At 46.7% G+C, this 8,191-nt stretch overlaps 1 long non-coding RNA gene across 1 annotated transcript; it reads right to left on the minus strand.

The window, feature by feature from the left end:
* Nucleotides 1-6,964: 6,964 nt before the first annotated feature.
* LOC121977636 lies at nt 6,965-7,991 on the minus strand. The gene is made up of 3 exons (XR_006110981.1): nt 7,413-7,991; nt 7,210-7,295; nt 6,965-7,021 (listed from the first exon to the last, which is right to left on the minus strand). It is a non-coding gene; the product is annotated as an uncharacterized LOC121977636 (long non-coding RNA).
* Between the last annotated feature and the right edge of the window lie 200 nt (nt 7,992-8,191).

The raw sequence follows: 8,191 nt of genomic DNA on the forward strand, positions 1-8,191 counted from the left end.
GGGCCCAGTTTTATCCCCGTGAACTCGTCCATACGAGTTCCGAAAAATTCCCAAAAAATTTTCAAAAATTCTGAAAAATTCCCTTATTAATATTCGTCTATTTCCGGTATTTTACATTCTCCCCCACTAATAAAAATTTGGTCCCCAAATTTCATTATCTACCTTCAACAAGTACTAACAATAGACAGAAAGTATAAATGCTGAACGGTAAACTAAATCACATACCTCAAGTGAAAAGATGGGGGTATCGAGCTCGGATAGTATCCTCGAGCTCCCAAGTAGCCTTTTCATCCGAATGATGCTGCCATCCGACTTTAACCAGCCGGATAGTCTTGTTCCGCAACTGACGCTATTTTCGGTCAAGAATCCGTACCGGAATCTTCTCATATGTAATGTCAGGCTGAACTGGAACTGGAATATCTGCTAGCACATGCGTCGGGTCGGGCACGTATCTCCGCAGCATAGATACGTGGAATACATCATGGACGCTTACTGCTCCGATCCTCTCCAAGATCTCGAAAGGGCCAATATAGCTTACCTCCGAGGCCAAATCTCTTTACCCCTTTCGTGGGTGAAACTCATGAAATACATGGTGCCTGAGAGAACTCTAGTGGTCTGCGTCTCCGATCGGCATAACTCTTCTAGCGGTCTGCGCCTCCGACATCCTCCGTCTGATAGTACGGACCAACTCTGCATCCTGCTGAGCTCTAGGAGGTCCCAACATGGGCCTCTCCAACCTCATCCCGGAGGGTGGGTGTCCGACAAGGCCTACCATACAGCGCCTCAAGCGGTGCCATCTGGATAGCCGAATGAAAACTGTTGTGGCGAACTCTACCAATGGTAAGTGGTCCTCCCAGCGCCTCAAAATCCATAACACACGACCTCAGAGGTCCTCTAAAGTTTGAATGGTCCGCTCACCATCATGCCCGTACTAAATCGGGCTGCGTGCCCAAGGCTGCTGCGAGACTCTGCCGAGAAGCAGGGCGTGGCGTGGATCTCTATCCGAAATGATACCCAACGGAACACCATGTAATCTGATGATCTCTCGGCAATATAGATCTGCCAATCGATCCAGGGAATCTATCCTCCGAATCGCTAAGAAGTGTGCGGATTTGGTTAATCGATCAACGATTACCCAAATCGCGTCATGGCCTCGTCGTGTCCTCGGCAATCCCACCACAAAGTCCATTCCACTCAGGAATAGGAATCCGCTGAAGTAACCCGGCAGGTCTCTGATGCTCAGCCTTCACCTGTTGACAGACAAGACATCTAGCTACAAAATCCACGATGTTTTTCTTCATACCGTTCCACCAATAGGAACGCCTCAAGTCTCGATACATACGGGTCCCGCCTGGATGGATCGCAAATCGAGAGTGATGAGCCTCCTGAAGTAACTCCTGTAAGACTGGATGAGACTGAGGTACACACAATCTGCCTCGGAAGTATATAATACCCTCCTCGTCTCGTGTAAACTCGGTCTGCTGCCCGGAAGCTATCTGACTGCTAATGAACTATAAATGCTGATCACCAGCCTGGGCCTCTCGGATCCTCGTCCTAATCGACGACTGAGTAACCATGGTAACAAGAATACCCTGCTCTGTCTGTCCCTGCTCCTCAAAGTCTAACTCAGAGAAACCCTGAACAAAGTCTGTAACTGAAACTCGGTGGCAAGCCAAAGTCGCTCTGGACTTCCTGCTGAGTGCATCGGCAACCACATTAGCTTTTCTCGGGTGGTAGCTAATGGTACAATCATAATCTTTCAGGAACTCCATCCATCTCCTCTGTCGGAGATTAAGCTCCTTCTGAGTAAAAATATATTTGAGACTCTTATGATCAGTGAGAATCTCAAATGTAATACCATATAAATGATGCCGCCAAAGTTTCAGAGCAAAGATGATGGCAGCTAACTCCAGATCATGGACTGGGTAGTTCTTCTCATGCTCCTTTAGCTGACGGGAAGCATAAGAGACTACTCTACCGTGCTGCATCAGAACAGCACCCAAACCCTGTAGAGAAGTGTCGATGTAGAGTACAAATCCGTCCTCTCCAGAAGGTAAAACCAAAACTGGAGTCGACACTAATCTCCGCTTCAGCTCCTGAAAGCTGGTCTCGCAATCCTCTGTCCACGTAAACTTCACGCCCTTCCTGGTAAGGCGTGTCAGCGGCATAGCAATACGTGAGAAACCCTCGACAAAACGTCGGTAATATCCGGCCAATCCCAGAAAACTACGGATCTCTTGAACTGACTTCGGCTGTCTGAGGGTCTACTGAAATACCTCTGCTAGAAACCACGTGTCCCAGAAAACCGACTGAAGATAGCCAGAACGCACACTTACTGAACTTCACGTACAGCTGATGTCGTCGAAGAATCTCCAAGACTATACGAAGATGCTGTGGATGCTCCTCCTCGGAATGCGAGTAGACCAATATGTCATCAATGAAAACGATAACAAACTGATCAAGATACTCCGAAAAACTCCATAAACACCGCTGGAGCATTGGTAAGCCCAAATGACATTACCAAAAACTCATAATGACCGTATCTGGTACGGAAAGCTGTCTTTTGGATATCAGAATCTCTGACTCTCAGCTGATGATATCCGGATCGCAGATCAATCTTAGAATACATTGATGTACCTCTGAGCTGATCAAACAAATCCTCGATCCGTGGTAATGGATATTTATTTCTGACAGTCACTGCATTCAACTGTCTGTAGTCAATACATAACCTTATGGTACCATCCTTCTTCTTGACAAATAACACCGGAGAACCCCATGGAGAAACACTAGGACGAATAAATCCCCTATCCAAAAGCTCCTGGAGTTGAACCTTCAGCTCGTTCAACTCTTTTGGTGCCATACGATAAGGAGCTTTCGATGCCGGTGCGGTCCCCAAAATCAGCTCAATAGCGAACTCCACTTGCCTTCTGGGAGGCAAACCAGGTAGCTCCTCTGGAAATACATCCGGATACTCTCGGACTACTGGAACGTCGGAGAGCTGCGAACTACTGCTGTCATCTGTACTAATCAAAGATAATAGGAAACCCTGACAGCCATGAGACAACAGCTGTTGTACCTGAATCGTCGAAATAACCGATATGTCATTGTCTCTGATGCCAGTGAAATCCCACGAGGGTAGGTTCGGAGGCCGGAATGTGACAACCCTCGTCTGACAATCAACTGTGGCATGATATGCTGACAAACAATCCATGCCAAGTATAATATCAAAATCGACCATTTCCAATACTAAAATATCCACCGTAAGTATTAGGTTGCCAAAATCTAACGGGCAACCTCTGACCTCTTGTGTGACGCCCAAAGTATCACCAGACGATAGAGAGACAGTCAATCGCTGGGGGTCTACAAGTGGGTAATCTACTAATCTCCCGCATATAGGTACGAGATATGAAAGAATGCGAGCTACCAGTATCAATCAATATATCAGCGGAAAATGCATAAATGGAAATCGGCGGTCAAATCGGCCGTTGTGCATCCTCCACAGTAATCGCATGAACACGTCAGGTCTCGGCGGAGGAGGAGGTTATGGCACCCGGATAATGTGCGGAGAAGGCGGGGCGTCATCGATGGGCCAGTCAGTCTTGGCCTAGCGCATCGATCGCCCTGCGTCGGATAATAAGGTCCGGAGCAAACTGGGGTGTTATGGAAGCACTGGAGTACTCTGTCCAAGCATGCCAAATCTGTTGCAGTGGGAGCTGCGATGATGTGAGGTGGAATCTCCGCCCTCCTCGTCGAGACCACGTTGGTCTTTGTCCTCCTGGCGGTAACTCGGGAGCGGTATCTTGAGCCTTAGGTTGGCAATCTCGACTCGATGCCCGAGGCGCAATAGCAATGCCCATCATCTGTTGTGGTGATGTGATCTCGTAACCCATGAAACAATGTATGTTGGCGGGTTGTTTTTCTGTTTGTGGAGGCTGAAGCGTCTGAAGCGCGATTTAGAGACCTCGAGATACCCAGTACCACGATCGACCCATTGCGCTTGCTCTCGTGGTGTAGCTTTGGATGCATCGGATGTCTGACTCGACTGCTTCCTTTTCCTATCCGGAAAAACTCTCTGCTGAGCTGACTCAATAATGAGGGCTCTATCAAACATCTCCGCATAAGATGTGATACCAAGACCCGCAAGTCTTAGTTGCAAATGTCCATCCAGCCCCTGAATGAACTGCTGCATACATGAACTATCCTCAGCAACTAGCTCTGGACAAAATCTGGCAAATCTGTCAAACTCTATATTATACTCTGTCACCGACCGGTTGTCCTGTCGCAAACTCAAAAAATCCTGCCGGCGAGCCATCTGATAAGCTCGTGGAAAGAAACGGCTCTCAAAAGCGTCTCTGAATCTGGCCCAAGTGAGCCGCATCCCGTAAGTGAAAAGCAGCCAACTCTGCTTTCTCCCACTCGGAGTAAGCCATATAGAAGAAGGTCCACTCCATAGTCTCAATCCAAGACAGGGCCACACTCGGATCACGATCTCCTCGGAAGAGTGTAAATCGACTCTTCATCGACTCTGCCAACGCTGGAATCCTGGCTCGTGCCGCAACAATGTCAGTGAGGTGTGTCTGAACGGCTGTAGGAACTAGCGGAACCATTGGAGCTGGCGCTACAGGTGGTACCGTTGAATAGACCGGAGGAGGTACTCCCGGTGCTGCTGGGTAAACTGGAGCATAAGCCGTCGGTGGCACTGTAGGGTGAACATAGGTGGCCGCGACTGGAGGTACAGTAGGTAATGGTACCGGATGTGGAGCAGCCGGTATCCATGATGCAGGTGCTGCAAGGTATGCTGTAGGTACTGGGGGCATAGGTGCCACTGGTGTCGGGTACATGGTAGGTCCAGGTGTCGATGGTGCCGAGTACGCCATAGGCTGCTACCCTGAGTCTGTCCCTGACTGACAGGCTCATCTACAGTAGGCATCTTTGGCATATCCAGAGATCCCGAGGTCCTCGTACGTGGTCGTCCAGCACCACGTCTCGCAGCAATACGTGTAGATCTCCTTATATATGTTAAATTATATCACAGATATTACTACAAGTATCAACAATTACTAAAATAATTTCATGCCTAATTGCTGTCTGGAGATGTTTCGTCGCTGTCTAGTCCCCAAACTGATCTCGGAATTCCATATGAGAAAATCATCGGAAATCCATAATAAAATCCGAAACGAAATTCCAAAACATATACGTAATAGAAAATCCGTGCAACTAAAATAACTAACCAGTTTGACTCGCAAACTAGGGCTAGCACAACATATCCAGAATATTAAAAGCAGGTATCACACCCTGCTCTGATACCAATAAATTGGTATCAGATAAATCTCAAAAATCCAACACACGGAAATCAAACAAGTATCGCCAAACTTTGGCGCTCTGATACCATATCAATTGGTATCAGGTTATATCAACTATCCAAAATACGAAAACAAAGATCGTAAAACCTGGCTCTGATACCACTAAATTGTCACGCTCCGGAGGAGTCCCTGTCTGAAGAAATTTCGGCAACATCTCCCTTGTACCGCGGACAATCTGAAACTTTCTACAAACACTATATACCTCAGCCACATGCGGCTGGAATAATAACAATAATAAGCAAACATCAACACAGACAACCACACAGTTTATATAATCAAACTGAACAGTAGTACTATGACTCGAAAACAACCCTATTCAACTACACCCATAAAGTTCAAAAACATATTCCTACTCCACTACACTCGTAAAGCTCAAATCCGACGATAAAACCAACTAACCTCTTCTGCCATCTAGGCAGGCATGTAGTAAAAGCAAAATCCAAATAAAAGTCATCCACAAGTAAGAACAATCCATACAAGATCCAAAGTATCCAAAAAAAAACATAACAGGTTCAAAACATAGTCTAGTAAAGAAGAAAAACCAAAAGATCCATAAGCCCTCGTGGTCTGCAGGGACTATGCTGAACTCTCTCCGACATCGACACGAAAATAATAACGGAGGCGGTGAGTCAGCGCCCTCGTAGTGCGGGACTAGGAACTCTCTCTCACTGAAAATAATAGCGGAGGCGGGTGAGTCAACGAAAGTAACAAATCGATATATATAGTAAAGAAGTAACATCTAGCACTAATCACGTCAGTAATAAAGGTAAATCAATCGAAATGAACAAGAGAATCTTGTTAACCAGACTGATACAGGATAAATAGTCCGAGAGGTATAGAAATCTTGTATCGTATCGGCGTGACATCCACCGATATCCACAATAAATCGTGACAGAAATAAATGCATCGATGTGTATGATGCGATGCGATCGTGGTCACCCTCGACCGTCTCACTGATGGTGGGACCGGTGGGTAGGGTTGTGACAACCGTGCACTCTGCGTCACTACTCCTGATGAGTCACAGAGTGGACGGGATCTTGTCGGAGTACTCCTACCCCAAATCATAAATGGGGGCGAATGCTCTCGTCTCCCGTTATCACGATGGCGGGGAGGGTCTCGACGATGCGCTATCACACTACCCACGAAAGCGGAGCAGAACGAGCAACCTGACGTGCTGCATCACGCCACGTAAGCGTCAGCAATGGAGCAGCCGTGATGGCGGCGATTTGCTCAACAATAATGGAGCAATCTATCACACAACATGCAATCATGCGAATGGTTCATGACACTAAGCATGGTAATATACTGAACCAAATCTATATACATACATGATGTGCACCATAATCTATAAATCATATCAAGAGTTCACAGATCAGATAGGGTATCACACCTAGGTCCTGAACATGGTGAAGCATGGTTATATCACTACCCCTAAGCATGTGTAATCAGGTAAGTAATAACATGAGATGCAAAACAAACAATCAACCAAACATGTAACAGGTATCGGGTAGTGACTAACCGAAACAATTAAGAAACATAATTGTTGCTATTTGTTAAGTTCACTACTATGCATATCAAAGACATAAAGTTAAAAGTACCCGCCTCCAATAAGAAATGGTCCAATCCGATAATCGAGATACCCGTCTCACGTCAAAGACCTGTGATACCAATGTAAATATATTTTATTTAGCTACAATTCCCATAAATAGCTAAATGAAATCTCTAACCCTAAATTAGGACAAAACCCTAATCAATATACACAACCTCAATCTACTCATAATCATCCATCTAAACAATCGAATCAAAATCATATTCTATAGCATATATAAAATGCTCTACACCTTACCTCAAGTTCCACAACCGTTCTTGCTGCTGAAAAATCAAAGAGTAAATGTTGAAATAAGGAAATGTCGGCTGCTGAAGATCAGGACCCTACAACCAGAGACCACCATCCTCAATTAACACAACCCTTCCACCCAAACACATTACTGCTCCCGGCAGGACACAAAACATAGCAAAAATTTCGAAAACCAAACCCTAAACCCTCACCTTCAATCCCACTGCCGGACTCCTGCTACCCTCAGTCTCCTTCTTGAGCTCTCGTTTTCCGGCGACTCTAGTTGTCCGCTAAGAGAGGGAAGGAGGTACAGTCGCCGATGCTAGAACAGAGGAGAAATTGGCCGGCGGCGGTTTCGGGACTAAGGCACAGTGAGGTCCTTCGGTGATGGTCGGCTCTAGCAGCACAGAGGGCAGAAGGGAGAGCGTCGGCGGTGGCAAATCGCCGTCACCGAGGCACTAGTCTCGGACAACACTAGCAAAGATCGCAGCAAGGCGCTCACCAGCGTCGGCAAGGTAGGCTAGGGCACAAGCACAGAGTAGGGAACCGGCGATGGAGTGAGCGTCGCCGGCGCTTGGGGAAAAGGAGGAGCGGCACTTGACGGAAGGCTAGGGCGCGCGGTGACCAGCACAGATGAGGCGGCTGGCGCTCGGGAGAAGAAAAGAAAAGGGCTTCGGGTGTGCGGCGCAATGTGGTTAGGGCAGAGGATTGGGAGAATAGAGAGGAATAAAAGGAGAACCACTCGTGCGGCGCCGGTTAGGGCACTGGGAAGGAGTCGGGCGCGCGTGGGTTCGGCGAGGAAGAGAAAACGGAGGAAAGAAGAAAAAAATAAAGAAAAGAAATAAAAGAAAAATAAAGGAAAAAGTAAACTTTTCCTCGGTTAAATGTGTAGCCTAAACATGCTTTCTTGGAGCCCAGTTTTATCCCTGTGAATTCATTCATACGAGTTTCGAAAAATTCTCAAAAAATTTTCAAAAATTTCGAAAAATTT

This window comes from Zingiber officinale, chromosome 4B, assembly GCF_018446385.1.
Source record: "Zingiber officinale cultivar Zhangliang chromosome 4B, Zo_v1.1, whole genome shotgun sequence".
Lineage (NCBI taxonomy): Eukaryota > Viridiplantae > Streptophyta > Magnoliopsida > Zingiberales > Zingiberaceae > Zingiber > Zingiber officinale.